The following is a 13,396-nucleotide window of genomic DNA, read 5'->3' as shown; positions in this document are numbered from 1 at the left end:
AATGTATTATGTGATTATAACATGCCAGGCACTGTGAAAGGCTCTGGAAATAAAGAGAAAAAAATTAAACAACCCCCTCCTCTCAAGATATATATGTTCTATTGAGAGAGGGAGGGATAAAGAGGCAGAAAAAGAGACAGAAAAAGAGAGAGAGACAGAGACAGACAGAGAGACAGAGATAGACAGAGACAGACAGAGAGAGACAGAGAGACAGAGATAGAGAGGAGGGAAGGAGAGACAGGGTAGAGAAGAAAGAGGAGAAAGAGAGACAGACAGAAAGAAGGGAGGTGAAGGGAGATAGAATTAGAGTGATAGAGATAGAGTTAGAGATAGAGATAGAGAGAACAGATGTCCTCTTGATGTGGAAGTGTGTAGCGTTTGCTATTGAAGTTGTATTTTGAGAGAGAAGGATGGGACATTGTCTCAGTTGCCATGATGTTATGAGTTGGAGAGATGCCCTCACGAGTAGTTAATGGGAAACATGTGTCCTGGGAGAAAGCACAGAAACTGGATAATGGCCCAACAGAAGAGAGGAGAGAACAGACCACCCCTTCTCCTAGAATGGCTACTTTCATTCTCATCTGGGTGCCCCTCTACCCTCCTTTCTTTTCCTCTGCACCTGTGCTATCCCTTACCCCAGCTGATTTTGCCACAAGTGAAAAAAAATCCCACTTATCCCTCTGTTTAGGTGGAAAGAGAGCTGGTTTTGGATGGATGTAGGAATTTCAGTTCATATTTGGGCTCTGATATGTCAAAATTGTGTGGCCATGGCTAAGTCACTTATCCTTTCTGAGCCTCAGATCTCTCTTTTGTAAAATGGGTATCATAATGATTAGATTTCACAGTTATCATAGTACCTAGTGTTTTAGTAACTAAAAAATATTAAAGTACTATGTACTCTAACTCTCTCATTTTCCAAAGTAGTAAGAGACTCAGAAAGGGACAGTGTATTTATGAAGATCATAATGATAGTTCTGGTACCAGAACCATATACTTCCAACTCCAAGTTTAATGTACTTTCTACTGTTGTCTAAAGATATTTAAATATCCAAATGAATCTGGGGTTACCCCCAATAACACAGAGAGAAACCCATCCATGCCTCCTCCTTCAGTGGTATTCTCATCCATGCCCTCGTCTCAGTTTGACACACTGGACCCACCAAACATATAGGTGAACTCACTCACTTTTTATGTACATCTAGGGGGCACCAGTGAAGCCTTTTGGTTGTCCTTTCCTTATTCTTCACATGACCCAACTATCTTCACTTTCTCTCATGCAATTCTTTGATAACCTCTTTTATTCCTCTTCTCTGGAGTTCCATTGAGTCACACATTGCTTCCTGCTTAGACTCATCATACTTGTTTCCTTTACTCTATGTCTTACTCACCTTTAGTCCCCTGGAGTCAGTAGGGTTCTAGGTATTATTATTCTACAGCAACAAAGGAAAATATTTTCATTGATAAGATGGGCCCTTTTGTTATGGGAAGCTGGAAGTTAATAAAAGAATCTACTGATTTTCCAAAAGCAATTCTCCTCTTTTTCAACTCTATATAGATTATTGTTCATCTGTATGTTGAAATCTGGGTAATATCCATTCTTTATCCTTTGGTCTTTCCTGTTCAGACAATCAAAATTCCTATGCATGATTACAGATCTCTCACAGAAGGCTCTGCAATATTTGGGGCTTTAAGATGGTCAGCACAAAATCATCCACAAATACAATCATCTGGAAACCTCTTCATTCAGAGGAAACCTTTCCTGGATCTGGACTCTATAATGAATCTCCTCCATATCAATGGTGAATACTTTCATTGAGCACACTCTGGTTATTATTTTTGAGTTTTATCATTAGAATGAAAATGAACAGAGTCATTTCTGTTGTTAAATTCTCAAAGGAATCTTGGATGATCTTGATATATAAAGAAGAGAAATAATATTCAAAAAAAAGCCTGAAAGGCACATTTTTGTTCCATCAAATAGAATGCTTTCATGATGTATTTTGTTTTTATTTTTGTTTGCTTTTGGTAATGAATAAACAATGAGTACAATGGGATCTTATATTCTCTACAATGTAAATATATAATCCACTGTTGATTGTCATTTGCAAAGGAGAGTTTATTCCCTGCTAATTTGATCACTGAAGTCACCTTCATTTTGTGTATAGATGCTACTCATACACATTTTGCTTGATATTTGGGTATACATACGTGTCAGTAGTTGGTGATGTTTTCTCAGTGACTTTTTTTTTAATTGATTAGGTTTGAAGTTTTTGTGTTTTTTTTTTTTTTGAGTGGGAAAGGCAAAGCAGTTGGGGTTAAGTAACTTGCCCAAGGTCACACAGCTAGTAAGTGTGATCAAGTGTTTGAGGCCAGGTTTGAACTCAGATCCTCCTGACTACAGGGAGGGTCCTCTATTCACTGCACTACCTAGCTGCCCCCTGAAGAATTTTTTAACCACAACCCAGGTATCATCGCCTTCTTTAAATATCTATTAAATTTGTCCTTCAACATCTTTGTCTCATCCAACAAGGATTTCCTCTATATATGCTTGATATAATCTACATGTTTTTCTGTCTTTGTTTATATTAACGTAATTTCTACTTTCTTGGTATATATATGAGGACTATAAGCTGTGTTTCCACTCTCCTGGAATGAGAAAAAAAATTACATAATCATTTTTATAAGTTATTTGCAAATAAGTTTTGCATCCCTGGTTGCATAAGGAATAACTTTCTAACTATTATGTGATCCTGAAATCAGATGGGTTGCCTTGGGTGGTGGTAATTTCTCACTCATTGAAGATCTTCAAGAAATGGTAAATACCTTTCTGGGATGTCATAGAGGGTATCCTTCTTCCCTAACTCCCTCTCTTCCTCCCTTCCTCTATGACTTCTTTCTATTTTTCCTTTTTTCCCCCCCTTACACTGGTTCTAAACCTGTTGCTTTCCAACTTCAACCATGTGGCATGGCTTAATTGGTCCTATCAACACTAAGAAACACTCTCAAAGGTCTCTCTCTGGGTAAGAACAACTGTTGCTTTCCTGCAAGATTTGGAACCACAAACTAAAAGCTCGAATCAGCTAGCCACAGCTAGTTGCAGCTGCCCAGCCTTCAGCATACCAGCTAATCCTCCACGCCCAAAGCCCCCCAGTGTCGTAATCCCATCAGTGTCCAAATTCCTTCATTCTTCCAATCACATTGAAAGGTGTCTGTCTACAAACATCCTGATAATCTTCTCAACAGCATTGCTCTCTATTATAAGGACTCCAGTCATCAACAGCTGGGTGGGTCATTCCCACAGCTGCGCCACATGGAACCACCTGTTGTTACTTGAATGGATCAAGTTGGGACCCCAAGGACAATAGCATTGATGTAATGGCCCTTGAATGGATGACTGCACCTTTTACTGGACTGAATCCTATCACCTGAGACACCTTGTTCAGTAGAGTAGCAATCTACTCTTGAATAAAAATAATTATTAAATAAATATGACAGTCTTTTTTATGATTGATTGATCTAACTTTGAAACCTAAGGAGAAAATTGCTCTGCTGTCATAGAGTGTCAGGTCTGGAATCTCATCTTCCTGAAATCATCTATGGCCTCAGACATTTATTACTTGTAAATGGGAAAGTGACTTAACCCTCTTTGCCTCAGTTTCCTCATTTGTAAATTGAGCTGAGAAGGAAATTGCAGACTGCTCCAGTATCTGCCAAGAAAACCCCAAATGGGGTTACAAAAAGTCAGATACAGTTGAACAATAACTAAAAATGGAATGCCAATACTTGTAACTTTAAGTAAAACAAATAAAAAAGAAGCAAAGTCACTGTTTCTCCCTCAGTTGATCAACATACCTTTATTTATATGTGCTTAGGTCCTGTGCTAGGTGCTAGGGATACACAGATACAAGAATAAGCCCTCTAGGAGTTTATGGTCTAGCCAGTTTGCACACATATAAAAAATCAATACAAGGTGCCAAAAAATATGAGAAAGAGGTGCTAGACACATGGATTCCAGGAAAGGCATCAGGTAGAAGGGCCTCAAAGTCTTGAAGTAAACTAGAGATTCTAAGAGAATGGCAATGAACACCACTCCTCAGTCTGTCACTTCAGGCCAGTTAGAACTGTGATCCAAATTACCCATTTTGCAAAAGGAGAAACTAGTCCCTAATAAGGGGAAGTCACTTGTTTAATGTCATCTAATATATCAATAAACAAACCAGCTCTTAGGGCATTGCCCATTTTCTCTAGATAACATTGCAATGAAAAACTGTTCAGCAAAAATGAAAGGAATTGTTTCCTCACATTTTGGTATTTTACAGGTATCCATGCAAAAGTGAATTGGTTAGAAGTATTTTCAATTGGCAAATCTGAGGCCAGTAGAATGTAAAGTCCTTTAAAGGACCCAGATGCTAAAAGGCTCAGGTATAGTAGGGGATAAGTTGAACTTGGGATCAAGACATCTGGGCTCTAATCCTGGCTCTGACTCATACTAGTGATGTGATTTTGAATAAATCATTTCTCTTTTCTAAGCCTTGGTTTTCCAATCTACAATATAGGTATAACAATACCTGCACTATCCATCCTCCCGGGTTATTGAAAGTAAAGTGCTTTGTAAAGGTAAAAGTGGGCAGTTCGGTGACACAGTGGATATATTACCCGATCTGGAACTAGAAAGATTCATCCTCCTGAGTTCATATCTGGCTTCAGACACTTGGTAGCTGTGTGATCCTGGGTGAGTCACTTAAGCTTGTTTGCCTCAGTTTCCTCACCTGTAAAATGAGATGGAGAAGAAAATGGCAAGACACTCCAGGATCTCTGTCAGAATATTCCCAAATAGGATCATAACAAGTCACATATGACTGAAAAAAAGCTGAACAACAAGCAACAATAAAAAGCTGAAAAAACTATACAAATGTGATTTCTTATTGGATTTGACAAATCTTAGCAACATCAAACCCTAAATGTGTTCCAGAAATCTGAGTTTGCCCTGCATCTAGATGGGTGAATACTCACATTTATTAAAAAATAAATAAATAAATAGGCAGATCTTTTGAGCTCTGAGTTAATATATTCATGCCATCCACAACAATGAAAGTATAATATAGCAGTGGAGAAAAGGGAAGAAGGATATGAGATTCTTTTGTTGGGACAAAGTCACAGCCTTCATAGTTCTAGTTCTATGTGGTTTATACTTTATATTCTCAATGGAGAAAGTGATGTTTCATAAATTAAATTTTAATGCTTGTTTTGATGGAATAAAGATTCCTTTTTCACTGAAGTCAGATATGCAATGGAGTGACCCATTACTGTATTTTAAGGCATGAACAAGGCCATATTACAGGAGTCTAGGCAGTCCATATTTTTTTCTATTTCTATGAGATCTACAGGACCTATTCATTTCTGGCATTGGTCTGGGTTTAATTGCCACCATTCTGTTACCCAAAAACTTTCATCCCTTCTAAGGGATCAGAATTAGCAGGAATATCAATTGGGGGAAAGGTCTTGGGTTTTGGAATCATAGAATATGGCAATGGATACCATCCTGCTTTTACTACTTGTGAGATGATTGCCAAGATAATGACTCTAATTCTCTGGACCTCAGTTTACAGTTTTGTAAAGTAAGGAATCACACAAAATGATTTCCTTATCTTACCTGAGCTAGCTCTAAGTTCCATAGCCCTATGACCACTCAGAAGACAAGCTAATTCAAGCCCCTGCACAAATCATCTATGGAACTCTGAGAGGGACTATAGTATCCGCAGAAAGAATATTGGACCTAAAGTCAGAAAACCTGAGTTTTAATCTTGGGCACCTGCCATTTCCTAAGTCATTGTGGTCAAGGCTTTTCAATTTGCTAATCTCTAATTTCTGAGTGTCATTATTGATACTAGAACCAGATAGCTCCCAGGACTGCTGTGTTTCTCTATCAAAGAAAGCTATTATCATTGTCCAGTCTAAGTGGTGATGCAGAGTCTCCCTGAATACCTCCAGTGTTGGGGAGCTCACTACTTGGTAAGATAGGCTATTGATTTTTCATAGACAGAAAGATAACTCAATTGGGAACACACACTTCATGTTTCAGGTGAAGCATACCTTTGTGCAAGTTTCTAATTGCTGATCTTAGTTTGCTTCACCAGGGCTAAGCAAAATAAATCTCAACCTTATTCCTCATGACATTCCCTTAACTATTTGAAGGTACTCATCACCAGCCACCTTCAACCTTTCCCCTAACTATTCCTCCTGCCCCCATCAGTAAAACCTTCTCTTTGCCAGACTAAATGCCACTGGTTCTTTTAACTGATCCTTCCATAGTGAGTATAGCATGGTCTCTAGCCCCCTTGCTACCATGGTCCTGTTCCTTTGGATGAGTTCCAATTTGTGAGAGTTCTGGAATGCACTGGAAAAACCATCTCCCTATTCACATCACAACACTGTATAAATATCATACACGGTATTATTGTTCCTCCTGGCGTCAGAAATCGCTCTCATGTTAAAGTTGGGTATGTCAAAGGGGATTTCACTCTTCTCATTGGCAGTGGTTTCTAAGTTTTATGTCTGGCCATTACTTTATATTCACTGGCACCAAGACATACAGTGCATCAATTTCCCTTCATTTCTGTTTCTCAGCTACTACTGAAAAACAGAACCACCATAAATATGTGACATGACTAAATGATGAAGCAGGCACTTCCTGCTGAAAATTTTAAAGCCAGCAATGCATTGTTTCTGGGGAGGAAGCCATTTAGATCCCAGCTGCTCCCTCCCTGAAAAGATGCAGTCGCCATCAGCTGAAGAAATGGGCTGGGGTTGTTTGCCTGTCCATATTGAAAATGTGTTTGGCTATCTCTGAGAGCTCCACATGGCTGCCCTTGAGGGCAGCATGCCAAGGAGGAGGAGGAGGAGGAAGGGAACTAGAAAGAAACACTTCATCCACCTCATGTCTAATAACAATTCCTAATGAGAAGCATTAACTTCATCATCAATAAGCCAAGCTGGGCCATCCCATCAGACCCAATCATTTGCAAGACCATATTTTCTGACTTCAGGCTTCTCACCCTAAATACAGGATAAACATCAGAGAGAAGAACTGTCTTTTCTCCTTTATGTACACACACAGATTACATAACAATTAGAAATGAGCCACATTCTGCCATCTGGTTCTAGCAAACTGAGGAAACTAATAGCAATCTGATCGCAGAATGTTAGTGTTGAAGAAGGAGATTTGAGATCATCTGGTCCACCTCCATCATTTTGCAAATTAGGAAACCGAGGACCAGAAAAAGGCAGTAATTTGTGCAGTCACACAGCTAATGATCCAGTGGCCTTTCAACTCCTCCTTTCAAATAAGAGAAGAGGATTGAGGGTCAAAACAAAGATTTGACTTACCCAAAGTCACCTGGTTAGGAAGCAAAAGAGACAGATCTAGAAAAAATGGTCTTGGCTTTTTGACCCATTGATCTTTCCACTAGAATGAAAGGATTTTAAAACTAAAATGTACCTCATGGATCACTTAATCCTGAAATTCTCATTTTACTGAAGTTTGAGGAATATAGACAGAGAAGTAAAGTGACTTGAGCAATGAGTCAATCAGAGTGGTCTAATGCAATCCCTCGCTATACCAGCAGTTATACCTGCAGTTAAAAAATGTTATCCAATCTCAAGGCACCTAGGTGTCACCCTGTATAGAGTATCAGATGTAGAATCAGGAAGACTCATCCTCCTGAGTTCAAATCTGGTCTCACATACTTCCTAACTGTGTGACCCTAAGCTAATCATTTAGCCCTGTTTGCTTCAGTTCCTCATAAGCAAAATGAGCTGGAGAAGGAAATGGCAAACCACTCAAGTATGTTTGCAAAGAAAATCCCAAATGGGATCACAGAGTTGGACACAAGTGAAATGACTGAAAAACACCAAATCCAATCTCAAGGGGCAAAGGAAAAGAAGAAACTTTAAGACATCCCTCTCTTTCCTGCTTTTTGTTGGAATTATAGAGGTGTTTCTGGGACAGTAGATTGGTTGAAGGCAGTTTTACAAAATACTTTTAAGACCAGGGATGTACTAGTTTTTTAGACATCATGGATGCTGAAGGAAATCAGACATATATTAATCAACAAACATTTTTCAAGTATCTACTACGTGCCAGAAACTATACTAAGCATCATGTTAGCTGGTGATAGTTAAAACTTTCCTGATCCTTTGGGCAGACCAACAATCTCAATTTGCACTGTTTCTGGGACACACACACACACACACACACACACACACACACACACCCCTCATCTCTCTGGTAACTGTAAGAAATCCATTGAAAAATAACCATAGAATCTCTCAAGTTGAGTACATTTCTTTTTTTTTTTTTTTAACAGTCCAGCTTTATTAAAGATACTTTTCATAAAAAATCAATGTAATTCAGGCAGGACATGGGCTACGATCAGCAACAACAACTTTCAAACTCCCCTCCTCCTTGGACTACCAAAAACATAAAGTCACTATAAAACCCAATGCAGTCTTTATTTTATACTTTAAACAGGGAAAGTTTAGAGTGAGGGTGGACACTTTCACATTGAGCGTATGTTGTTTAACAACTTTTCATGAGCCTACCCTAACTTTGAGGAAATGAAATGAAAACTGCAGAATTCTTAATTGGAAAAGATCCCCAATATGAAAGGAACTTTGGCTCTTTTGGGGAGGCCTCCTCAGGGCCATGATTCAAGTCCAGATCACCTGAAAGACTGGTATCCAACACAATTGATTTGGGGATAGGAGAAAGGAGGGAAGTAAGGGGCAGGTCGTGGTAGGCCCCTGGGTTTGGAGGAGTCAAGCTGATGCTTGACAGGGAAGAAGTACAAATTTTTTAAGTTATCCACTCCTACCCCCACCAGACAGGCTGAGGGTATCAGTGTTCATATCCATGTATCTGGGGTGTGTGTGCGTGTGTGAACCTCCTCTTGGTGTTCAAGAGAAGTCCTCTCAAAAACCAGAAGGGGAAGAAATCCCCAAGCCATTTCAGCCCAACCTCAGAGACATCCTATCTGTATGTAATATCTGCCCCATTTCCCCAAAACAACAACAAAGCTTTCTGTGTGCTAACAACATAGCTTTAAAAAAAAAAAGTAAAACAAAATTCTGCATTTTTATAAAACTTGATAAAAAATAGTATTTCAAACTGTACAGTCACCAGAAGTACACAGTTATCAAAAATTCACACAATTCACTTGGCATCTCCTGCACCTTCAGCTTTCTGTGCCTGGTCTGTTTTGGCATCTCCATTCTCTGCAGGGTTATTCCCATCCTTACCGGAGTCAGCCTTTCCCTTTATCCCTTTGACTAACTTCTCTCCCTTCTTTGCAGGTGCCTTTTTGGGTTTGGGTTCTGGCTTCGGAGGAGCAGGTTTAGCAGATAACCGTGCCGATCTCCTCGGTGGTTCGTCCTTCACCTTAGTCTTGTCTCCCTTAGCAAAGCCTTCTGCCTTCCTTTTGGGCATGGTGGTGACAGTGGAGGGGCAGGAGCCATGGCAGCAGCGGAGTCTGGGCGCAGGTTGCTTCGGCGGCAGCGGCCAGTCAGGGGTCACTCCTGTCTTCTCTTCCTCACACTGCTTCAAGTTGAGTACATTTCAAGAAATTATTGGAAAATAATTGGAATCATAATAAAAGCCCAGAGTTAGAGAAATGTTTGATTGTCCTTTTTTTTTTCTTTTTGAAATCATTTTTGAAAACAAGATTTTCCAAGGCCTTTTGTAAATGGAAGCATTTACAATGGAAGGGAACAGCTTTAATGCTTTACTCATTCATTCAAACCATTCATTCAATGAACATTTGCAAAGCATCTATTTTTAGAGGCAGCTTTGTGGATTCAATTCAATGAAATAGATTTGGAATCAGAAGACATGGGTTTGAATCTTGACTCCTTGGCTCCTTCACTTGCTAGCTGGATTTGAGCTAGCTTCTGAGTTTGTCTGGATTTCAGTAGCCTGAGACATTGCATGAGGAGATCAGAAGGGATGATCTCAAAGGTTCTTTTATTTCTCACATTTTATATTCTGGGTTCCCTTTCACCTCTACATCTAGGAAGCATCAAATTGGGAAAACCCTCAGAAACCATTTTTTGCAAACCACCCTGAACAAAAATCTCCTTAAAACCACATGCCCACCAAGTGATGATCTGATCTTTGCTTAAAAATGTTTATTGAGGGAGAACCCATTACCCCTGGAGGTAGCTCATGCTACTCTAGAATAGCTCTGTGATGAAGCATATAGTTGTTTTGTATATGTTTGTTTGTTTGTTCTCATTCCCATTGGATTGTAAACACCTTGAGGGCGGCGACTACTTTTTGCCTTCCCCCCCCCCCCTCAGTGTCCTCAGAGTTTACAGCAGTGCCTGAACATAGTAGGCTCTTCTTAATAAATATTTATTGAATTTGAATTGAAAATTAAATTGACTTTTTTGGTAATTTGTTTGCTTTTATATCAAGGCTAAATCTGTTACTTTGGAATGTTTCTCCATGTTCCTGTTTATACCCTCTGAGGCCAAGAAGAGCAAGTCAAGTATCTCATCTACATAGCAATCCCACAAATATTTCTAGCAATGATTTTGTCTTCTCTAAGTCTTCTAGCAACCCCAGTGGCTGCTTTCTCTCTAAGGTCTTTTCTTCTTAATGGCGAACCCTGGATATCATTTCATGAGGGGTTCCAGTCTTGTTCTCTTTTCTCCCAACTTGTATCACCCTGGAGACATGTCCACTTCCATTTCAGTAGGCTTGAGGGAGTAACCTTTCTTTCTAGCACCACCCAATACCCCCCCCCCCCAAAAAAAAAAAACACATCCTGGCATATGGCAAGTGCCTAATTAATGTGTTGTGCAGTGAATAGAGAACCAGCCCTGGAGTCAGGAGAACCTGAGTTCAAATCCAGCCTCAGACACTTAACACTTACTAGCCATGTGACCTTGGGCAAGTCACTTAACCCCAATTTCCCTGCCTTCCCCCCTCCAAATTTTTTTTTCAAAAATTAAAAAAAATAAATGTGTCATGAGGAAGATAGTGATAAAATATAATAATGCTGATAGCTAGTGGACACACACTCACACTCACACATATGATATACACTCAGTACTTTGAAGTTTGCAAAGCACTTCACATATGTTATCTCCTTTAACCTTTACAGCAGCTCATAAGGTAGATGCTATTGTTATCCCCATTTTCCAGATGAGGGGATTAAGGCTGAGGAGTTAGTTGACTTGCCTGAAGGTCACTCAGCTAGCCAATGACTGAGGCAGGATTTGAGCTCAAGTTTTTTATCTATCTACTCCTCTATGATACTGAAGTCTTAACAATTCTAGTTATCCTTATTTGAATAGTCTCCAGATTATCAATATCCTGTTTAAAATAAGTCAGGCAGAATGGAACACGATACTACAGATATGTTCTGAACACATCATTGTGCAACAGGATTATCACTTCCTTATTTCTGGACACTGTGCATCTCAATGCAGGCTAAAATTCTATTAACTTTGCTGACTGTCATGTCACACTATTGACTCAATGATTGGATGGAAAACATTTATTAGGCAAGGGTAGTGTGCCAAGAACTGTACTAAGCAGTTAAATTAAGCTTGCAGTACATCCAACTTTGTCCTCTGCCTGCCTCAGTTTTCTCATCAATAAAACTGGAGGAATAAGAACATTCAGTATTTAGGACAGTATCTAGCACACAGTGATTTTTTTTTTCTTTTGCTGGTAAGTTGTTTCAATCGTGTTCAACTATGACCCGATTTGGGGATTTCTTGGCAAAGATATTACAATGATTTGTCATTTCCTTCTCCAGCTCATTTAACAGATGAGGAACTGAGACAAAGAGGACTAAGTGACTTGCCCAAGGTCACACAGCTAGTAAGTGTCTGAGGTTAGATTTGAACTCAGGTCCTCCTGACTCCAGGGCCAGCATCCTACTATGCTACCTACCTACCCAGCAGGTGCGTGGTTAATATTTATTAACTCACTGGTGCAGCTCCCATGGTTGCTGAGAGAATAAAATGGTCTCTAAAATGTTTTGTAAATCTAAAAATACTTAACAAATATTAGTTATCATTCATGCTAATATTATTAGGCATGCTGCTTCCTAGGAATGCCTTTCTCATCACATCCTGTTGAATTTGATATTTTGAAGTCTTGTAGGTTTGATCTCAATTATATTTCCTCCTGCTAAACTTGGTATGTTCTAGCCTGTTAAGATTTTTGTGAATCTGGAATCAGACATCCATCCAGTGTTTGGCCATCCCTCCCAGTTATGCAACATCTCCGAATTTGATAAGCACTTGGCTTTATTTTTAGTCAAATCATTGATGAAAATGTTAAATGGTGCAGATCTTTACAATATCTAACTGGAATCTCCTTACAAGTTGAAAATGAACCATTAATGAACTTTTATTAGTATCTGGCTATTCAATCAACAGTACTGTCATCTATCCCCAAATTACAGATGTGTGTAATGTAATACCAAGCAAAGGCAACTTCCCAGGTTCAAAATACCAGCATAGGTGCTCTCTATTTTATTCAGTAACAAACCCAGAACAGAGAAGATCAAAACATGACATCATTCAAAATACAGCATTTACTAAGTGTGATTAAATAATCTCCAAGGCCTACCCCACCCCAGGACTTTCCAATCATTCAATCAATTACAAAGTCTCTGTTCCAAATACTTCTCCACCCCTAGGCTATACCTTAATTAAGTCCACCACAAAGCCCCTCTTCTCAAATGGAGATTAGTTTCCAAACATAAGTAAAATACATTCATTTGCTCAACCATAGAACACAAAAAGGTCAAAAGTTCCCCACCCCTGGATCCCAATTGAATCTACCCCAGAGTTACATCAAGTTTAAACACAGCACTTAATACCCAAATGGAGGTCTTTTCTTCATCTTGACACGAGGCAAGTTCTCAGCAATCTTAGTTCCTGGGGAGACAAGGCTTAGCAAGGCCATAAGATACATTGCCAGTCCCTTCATGAATTTATCCTCTGTCTGTAGAACAGTCCTAGAACCCCTGAACACATTAGCAAAGCCCTCTCCCAGGATTTCTGTAAACATACAACAAGAAAATCCTTCTTCAGGGCTTCTAAACCAACAGAAAGGCTCCCAGACCCCTGCAACAACAGCACTGTCCTTCACCAGTGGACAGTATTCATTCTGTCTGCCGGACAGTCTCCAGACCCCTGCAACAACAGTACTGTCCCTCACCAGTGGACAGTATTCACTCTCAGTACTGTCCCTCACCAGTGGACAGTATTCACTCTCTGTCTGCAGGACAGTCTCAGGCCTTCTTAACCAAATGCCAGGTTCCAGGACTTCTTCAACAGGACAGTCTTTCACCAGTGGACAAATCTGGCAAAATAACAT

The 13,396-nt window shown here is 39.6% G+C and overlaps 1 pseudogene; it reads right to left on the bottom strand.

The window, feature by feature from the left end:
- Positions 1-9,114: 9,114 nt before the first annotated feature.
- On the bottom strand, positions 9,115-9,520 carry LOC138159610 (non-histone chromosomal protein HMG-17 pseudogene; annotated as a pseudogene).
- Positions 9,521-13,396: the final 3,876 nt, after the last annotated feature.

This window comes from Petaurus breviceps, unplaced genomic scaffold, assembly GCF_028583685.1.
Source record: "Petaurus breviceps papuanus isolate PSGF00001 unplaced genomic scaffold, PetGlider_PUasm1.0 176, whole genome shotgun sequence".
In the NCBI taxonomy this organism is placed as follows: Eukaryota; Metazoa; Chordata; class Mammalia; order Diprotodontia; family Petauridae; genus Petaurus; species Petaurus breviceps.
This window is presented reverse-complemented; position numbering and strand designations above follow the sequence as displayed.